At 38.1% G+C, this 8602-nt stretch overlaps 1 pseudogene; it reads left to right on the top strand.

The window, feature by feature from the left end:
* The first annotated feature begins 6097 nt into the window (after positions 1-6097).
* LOC123252036 lies at positions 6098-8137 on the top strand (annotated as a pseudogene).
* The last annotated feature ends 465 nt before the right edge of the window (positions 8138-8602 follow it).

Here is an 8602-nt window from a genome sequence, read left to right as displayed (position 1 = left end):
TAGAGCATAAATCTTTATGGTGATACAACTTCTTGAGATATAAAGAGAATATAAAATCCAATATTGTACACTGATTTCAAGGAAGCATTTGTCTATCTGAAATATCAAGATGCAGTTTTAATGGGTTTCCTCCCTCAGGCAAAGTGTCTCTCATATACATATTTCTGAATTATATAAAACTCCATGATAGAATCAATTACAAAATTTATTTTGTTCAAAATGCTGTCAAGTATTGATGTTGAGGAAGCAAATTATGAAGAAATACATGTTCTATGAGTGCCTACTAGCAACAGGGAAGGTGAGTTTTAAATAAAAATAGATCTTCTATTTCAGATGAGGTTCTCTAAATTCTTTGGAGAAGTTTTAAAAGAAATAATTCTAATAATTTGTATTAGAAACACAATGTGAATCAATTCATTCATTCAATAAACATTTATTATATGCCAGGTACAGTGCAAAGTCCAGACATTGCTATGAATGATGGTCAGTTTCTTAAATTGGTCCATTGAACAAGTGTGGCAGATGGATAATATAGTCAGTTGAATAAGATGAAGAGATCAGATTGCATTGGATTTGGGAAATTATGAGGTGATTTTAATGAACCCAAATCATTTGATAACAGCAAAAGTCCATCTCGTTCACCTCAATTATCTTCTGGTGATGGTATATGTGGTGACTCAGGAATCCTCATGATCACAGAAGAATCAAAATGACAAATAGCTCAAAAGGCAATGGAGAATTATATGATGGACATAAACTTGTAGCTCATTACAAATGACTATATGTTGTAGTTTAACAAAAAACAATATGTAGATCTAGAAAAGGACCTTGTTTGGTTATGTAGAGTAAGAGACAATGCATGGACAATCCAAATGATAATATGGAGAACCCATGAAACACCAAAAGAAGAGGAGGAAAGAATCCAACATATTGAGTACATCATCTGAGAAAGGTTTTAGGGGAAAGCCTAGAAAGAGTTTGCACAGGATGAAAAGGCAAGGAGGAGTTGTGATTTGTGTTGGATGAAGGAGGTATTACTCAAATAAAACAGGGTTTTTCACAGTATGAAAAGACTGAAGAGATTAGACATGACTTGGTGGTTTTATAAACAAGTTTTTCTTTCTTGGGGGTAGGCAGGAAACAAATATGAGAAAAGGATTGAGTCCCTAATAGTTCTTTCTGAAACTATTACTACTTCTTGTCCCTGGAAGACTTCTTTACACACTTCCCTTAGGTGACTGGGCAGACTGGTAGAATGGAAACTTATGTTAACACATCTGTTTGGGTGACTTGTTAAATTGGCTCTTGTATACATTCAGGAGGCTCTGGCTAGCCCAACCCAGCAGGTGTGTCCTGGGAGCACATTCATCATCAGGGAGGGAATTCCTCATCCTTGCAAATGAAGTGTAATTGCTTGTCAGGTGAGTGAATGTCTGGTCTAGAAATGGTGCCAACTTTGTTTTAGTTTGGCTGTGGTGCATGCTCTTAGAGGAGAACAATCAACCAGTTGCAAACCCAGAGAGTAGAAAGTTAAGTCACTACTGCTTCCTTTTCAAGCACTCATAGGGAACTGCAATTCTACTGATGAAAATATCAAGGATTGATGGAGAAAAGCTTACTTTCTATTCTTTCTCTACCCCACTAAGGCTCCAAACACAGCTGGGACATTAAATAAATATGGCAAATAGCATAGTAGGGTCACAATCAAGGGCAACTACTAAGTACGCCCATTAAAGTCACCAAGATTAAATTAAGGCATTCCTAATATAAAAGAGGTTATACCTAGTGAATGGGAGGTGTGAGAAGATGGCACTAATTCTGGGGAATAGTTTAGGGCATGGTGATCACAAAATTTCAGAGCCTTTTCTCCTTTTTCTTTTTTCATTATCCGGTATTCCTGAAGACAATCATCTCAATTGTTTGTTATTTATCCACTTAAAGACCTTGAAATAGCATCAAAACAACAACACAATTATAATCAGACTGAATAAAAATAATATATGTGGGGACAGCTGGGTGGCTTAGTAGACTGAGAACTAGATTTAGTGATGGGAAGTCCTAGATTCAAATTTGGCCACTTCATAGCTCTGTGATCCTGGGCAAGTCACTTAATCTTAGATACTTAGCCTTTACCACTCTTCTGCCTTGGAACAAATAAACAGTATTGATTCTAAGACAGAAGATAAGAGTTTAAAAAAGAAAAGTAGGGGGCAGCTGGGTGGCTGAGTGGATTGAGAGCCAGGCCCAGAGATAGGAGGTCCTGGGTTCAAATCTGATCTCATACCCTTTCTAGCTGTGTGACCCTGGGCAAGTCACTTAACCCCCATTGCCTAACCCTTACTGCTCTTTTGCCTTGGAGCCAATGCATAAAATTGATTTTAAGATGGAAGGCAAAGGTTTAAAAAAATAAAGAAAAAAGAAAAGTAAGATATGCAAAGAAATTTTACTTGTCTGAAAAAGGGGGAACATAGTCAAAGGGCTCTGATTACTGTTTCTATTCTATATGGCACAGATTTACATTTTTATAGATTTAAAGGGGGAATGGATTAAGCAATAGTAGAAAAATGTCAAGGATATTATCATATTTTGTGGTTTCTTTGTTTACATTATCAAACTGCAATATCTGTGCTTTTCATCCTAGAGAATCTTGCCCCATAAGTGTCTTCACAAGGACATACTCATTTTATGAGTTCTGATGGACAAAGTTGCTCCAAGATGGTCTTGTTCTTCCTCTTCAATAGATTTCCCAGAAGAGAAGTGTTCCAGCTGCAAGGTGAATTGACTGGACTTCTTTGTCTGATATGGACATGGAAGAAAAGATCAGGTCTTAAAGGAAGCAGCTGGAATTAGGCCATCCAGATGTGTCTGAAGAATGCCCAGTGCTCCAAGAAGAGGAGAGAATGTGAAAATCAGATTCAGCCCTTGAGCATTCTCAGGGTGATAGTGATCTGGATGTTTCTTTCTACAGGGTGTGTGCATAAGTAATACAGGAAATGAGGTGGCAGGGCAAGATACTTCAGATGAACCTGCCAGGAAGATTAAGGGATGGAGGGAAGGAGAGGGAAATGATTGATGGTAAAATGTAAATAGAATTTTTCAGTTTGTCTGTTGCTTTTTTCCTAATAGTTTTAGCATGTATTTCAAACATCAAAGCTGCTCAGGAAAAGATGTGGAAGGGTTTATTTCAACAAATTCATCTAATACTTCTAAGTGCCATACATATAAGGCCTTGTGTTAGACCTGGAGGAAAACAAACTATTTTCTGCCCTCCAGGAGCTTCTGTTCTGCTGGGAGGATGAAGTTTGTGCAAAGATAAATTAATACAAGATAATTCAAGGTGGGAAAGAGAACTGAAAATTGGGGAGACCAGGAAAGACTTTGAGGAGGCTTGAACTGAGCCTGAAGAAAACACGGGATTTTCAGATTCTGCCTTCCAAGCACAGGGGAATATGTTGCTTTGCTAAGGGCTAAAGGCAAGACATGAAATGCTGAGTTCATGATATAGGTTTTGGGGATCAAACTTTGAACATGCAGGGAAGGGAAGGCAGAGGGAGGCAATAATGGGAAACAAGCTTGGAAAGGTCATTGGGTTCCAGACTGTAGAGGGCTTTAAAAGCCAGGCTGTGGAGTTTATATTTTATCCTGGAGGCAATAGAGTATTTAAAAAGATCTTACTGTTAATTGATTCATATTTTAAAACATCCTATTGTTTCTGAATGTCCCTTCTTCTCCCTCCTGATCAAGCTATCCCTTATAACAGAAGATTAAAAATGGAAAAAAAAGCAGTTCAGTAAAACTCACCAAACTATCAACCCCAAAATAACAGGAAATTCTACATTTCAAACCTCGAATCACTCTCTTCTGACAGTAGTTGTGGGAGCACTAACTAAGTTACTTAATCTTTCTGAGCCTCAGTTTCCTCATCTATAAAATGGGAATAATAATCACCTCTAATATTTATCCAAATACAGTTGTGAGATTCAGATGGGATGGTGGAAGTAAAGAGCTTTGTTCTGCAAATAGCAGCTGTTATTAGAGAAAGGGAGGAGAAGATAGGGTCACAAAAATAGAGAATAAGATTAGGAGGAAGATAATGATTTTTATTTTGGAAATACTCAGTCATTCAGTCAACAAGCATTTAATCAAGGGTGTGTTAAATCCTGGAAATACAAACACAAATAGAAAGAAAGGCATTCTTTGTTCTCGAAAAGCTTATATCCTAAGGGTGGATACTTAATAGCACTAACAATGCTATTAATAACAATACTGAAAAGGAAACTGAAAAAGATGAGGAAAGAGAAAGTACCCATGTGATAGCATAGTAGAGAAAGTCCAGAGAATCAGGAGAGGTATGAAGATGTGGCTGGCCTGGGTTCCTTCATCAAAATGGAAATTCTGGAAAGAACTAGGAACCAGGAAAATTCTTTAGGGGTAGAGTATATTTCTAGTGAGAGAATTCTAAGAGTAGGGAGAACTTCCAGCATGAGTTGGTTTCTGTGGCATGGTAGAGGAAGTCTAGAAAATTGGGTATAGAGCCTGGAGAAGAACAATGACATGACTGGCCTGAATTTTTTCCTTCACATGGAATTTGAGATACAGATAGAGATGTCTAGTAAGTAACATAGTGCCAAAATTCAGGGAAGAAATTATGGTTCAGTATGTAGAATTGGGAGATGCTAAATCCATGGCTGGTACAGGAATCACCAAGAGAAACAAAGATCATCTAGGGTAGAGTTTTAGAGGACACCCCCATGTTTAGGAGGGAAGATATGAAAGAAGAACTAGCAAAGAAGACTGAGGACTAGCATCACATGCTGGAAGGACTGCTGGACCTTGAGATTGGAGGACTTGACTAGACAATTTTTCATAGTACATGATAATGAGAATTGATATTCATATCAGAACCATAGGATTCTTATTGGTCAAATGAAACCACACATATTCAAGGGCTTTGAATTATACTAATAACCCCTATTTATATAGTACTAAGAGTTGAGTTAGCTGGACCAGTTCAGAAGGGCGTATTCAGACCTCAGCTGACTCACACCAGTCTATTCTCTTCAATTTAGCACTTTGGATGTACATGTAATTCTCATTCCTCTAGAGGTGTAAGAAAGGGAAAAGGGAAAGAGGGAAGACAATAAAAGAGGAAGAGTGCATATAGTACAAATCAGATAGTGGGGTTTTTCTCCATTTGAGAGACTTGTAGAAAATATTCCCCCCCCCCCTACATATTGAGTGCCCATTGCATTTTCATTTCAAGTACTAGCCAAATCATACATGAACAGGTGCAGAGTGAAGAAAGCAGAACCAGAAGAACATTGTACACAATGATAACAACATTTCTTCTTGAACAACTGTGAATGACCTAGTAATTCCCAGCAATATGGTGATTCAAGACAATCTAGAGACTCATGCTGAAAAATGCTGTATGTCCTTTTGAGACAGAACTGGAGTCTGAATGAATTCTGAAACATACCATATTTCATTTTCTTTTTTTCTTTTTTTAATTTGAAATCTCTTTGACAAAATGGCTAATGTGGAAAAGTGTTTTACGTCCCTTTCAGTAAGAAGTGTTTTTTTTTCTTTAAAAGCAAAAGGAAGATGAATCTCTTAAGATTGGGGTTGGAGGAAATCCTGTGGGTTTCATACTTTTAGTGTCTAGTTATGGTGAGAACAGCTTGGGAAAACTCTAAGTAGGAAACTAGAATGACAAACATATATAAAAAGATTTCTAAGAAATAGCCATTGTGGAGTTTTAACCAACCAGATGAACCAACCAACCAACCAAATAACCACAAAAAAAATAACTCTGGTAGAATGAGAAAGCTTGGGCACAGGCTCTTCAGGGAACTCATAGTCAGCTACTAGAGGAAACTAATATGCCTATTGGCGCTAAATAGTTTTGAAGTCTTCAGGAGTTTGTGGATGAGACCTGGGGAGGATCAAACTACTGTAATCCTTCTATCTGCTTCTGGGCTTCATTACTTCAGGGTCAGCTGCATGAAATTTCAGCTCTAGACAACCAGGGGACAGTAGTTAGAACCTTTCTCTGATAGTCATGGCTACCACAACCAGGTAACAAAATTCAGGTAGAATGTCTCCAGGTAAGATCATTCTTTCTTTTTAATGTCTGTATGGGCAGAGATCATTGCCTTCTGACCCAGACAACTATCTTGATAAGTGTTAAAATACTCCCAAGTTCCTCTCTGTAGATAAATCAGAGCCAAACCAAAAAGTAAGCTAAGGAGGCAAGAATACTATTCTCCTCACACTTAGGCTATATCCCAGTCTTTATTTTATCTGTCAGCAGCAAAATTTGATGATTGGATGATACAATTTGACCATTAAATTTATGGCAGGGTGATCTTCTTCTAGTGAGAATCTGGTTGAAAGACTGAACTGTCAATCCAGTTTGTAGGAGTAAGTAACAGATGATCAAATTCATGGGTTGGGGAAGACAGTCATCATAAGAGAAGTTTATATCAGAGATAACTGAAGGCCTGTGGTATTAAAAAGGATTTATAGGCAGAGGTTCTGGGTTCAGATCTTGATTAGGCACTTGTGTGACACTAGATATTTTGCCTCTCTTAGCTGGTTAGGTCCCTTCCAGGGCAGCTAAGTGGCAAGATGGACAAAATTCTGGCCTGGAGTCAGGAAGACGTGAGTTCAGATCTGGCCTCAGACACTTACTAGCTGTGTGATCCTGGACAAATCATCTAATCTTGTTTGCCTCAGTTTCCTCATCTGTAAAATGAGCTACTATTGCAAAATGGCAAACTGCTCCTGTATCTTTGCCAAGAAAATCACAAATGGGATCATGTTGAGTTGGATGTGACTAAAAGAACTAAAAAAACAAAAACAAAACCAACTAGATCCTTTCCAGCTCTACATATATGATTGTAATACCCTATAGCTTGGATTTGGATCCTAACTATCACCTCCTTGCTGTGTAATCTTGGGTAAGTCTCAGCATCTCTAGGTTTCAAGTTCCTCATCTGTAAAATGTGGGAGTTGAACTAAAAAAAGTCATGGTATTCTAATGCCACAGAATATGATGGTGCTTTAAGAAATGATAACTGAGGAATTCCAAGCGACATGGGAAAACTTGTATGAAGCAATTTCAAAGCCAACTAAGCAGAACCAGGGAAACAATATACACAGTGATTACAACAATATGAGCAAAAAAATCAATAAAATAATCTGAATGCTTTGTGCTTATAGTGACCAGTCTTTGCCATGATGCTGGATGCCTAGATGATAGAATGGAGAGAGTGAGGAGGCTGTGTCTAGCTTGCACTCTCACAGTCATTGCAGTACATTGAGCTCCATAGAGACAGCAGAGGGGTAAGTAAGAGCTGGACGGGCACTGTTACTCTGTGTGGCACTGAGGAAAATAATAAAAAATGGGACAGGTGATCCTAAGAAGCTGAGAGGGAAATTGTCTTTATATGTCTTCTTTGTGCAAACCTGCCAGGAGGAACACAAGAAGAAGCACCTAGATGCTTCTGTGGACTTCTCAGAATTTTCTAAAAAATGCTCAGAAAGGTGGAAGACAATGCCTGCTAAAGAGAAAGGAAAATTTAAGGACTTGGCAAAAGCTGATAAGGTTTGTTTTGAAAGAAAAATGAAAACTTACATGCCACCTAAAGGAGAAACAAAAAAGTTTAAAGATCCCAATGCACCAAAGAGGCCTCCTTCGACATTTTTCTAATTCTGTTCTGAGTATCATCCAAAAATCAAAGGGGAGTGTCTTGGTCTTTCTATTGGAGATATGGCCAAAAAATTGGGAGAAATGTGGAATAATACTGCTGCAGATGACGAACAACCTTATGGAAAGAAGGCAGCTAAGCTGAAGGAAAAGTATGAAAGGGATATCACTGCATACCAGGCTAAAGAAAAACCTGATATGGGTAAAAAGGGAGAAGTTGTCAAAGCTGAGAAGAGCAAGAAAAAGAAGGAGGAGGAGGAAGATAAGGAAGATGAAGAAGATAATGAAGACAACGAGGAAGATGATGATGAAGATGAATACGTTGTTTCTAGAGCAGCTTTTTTTCTTGTCTATAAAGCATTAAACTCCTCTGTACCCCTCTGTACACAACTCACTCCTTTTAAAGAAGAAAAAAGTGAAATGTAGTGCTGTGTATGATTTGTTTTCAAACAGTGAATTTTTTGGTATAGTTAACACACTACCGAATGTGTCTTTAGATAGCCCTGTCTTTTAGGGGTATTTTCAATAGCCACTAACCTTGCCTAGTACAGTATTGGGGTTGTAAACTGACCTGGACATTAAAACAGGTTCTTGTTGGTGCACAGCACAAATTAGTTATGTATGGGGATGTCCACCTTAAAAAAAATTTTTTTTTTAAAACCCTTTACCTTCCATCTTGGAATCAATTCTCAAAAGGGCTTATATAATAGTAATTATATTCTAGTAAAGGCTAGGCAATTCAGGCTAAATGATTTGTACAGGGTCCTGAAGTTGGAAGTGTCTGAGGTCATATTTGAACCCAGGACCTCCCCAGGGATCTCTATCCTCTGAGTCACCTAGCTGCCTTTACCTTCTTTTCATTGGAGATGTGAGAGGCTGTGGTTGGGGAAT

The sequence above is a fragment of the Gracilinanus agilis genome, chromosome 1 (genome assembly GCF_016433145.1).
Source record: "Gracilinanus agilis isolate LMUSP501 chromosome 1, AgileGrace, whole genome shotgun sequence".
NCBI classification, from domain to species: domain Eukaryota; kingdom Metazoa; phylum Chordata; class Mammalia; order Didelphimorphia; family Didelphidae; genus Gracilinanus; species Gracilinanus agilis.
The sequence above is the reverse complement of the archived record's forward strand: the minus strand, read 5'-3'. Positions and strand labels throughout refer to the sequence as shown.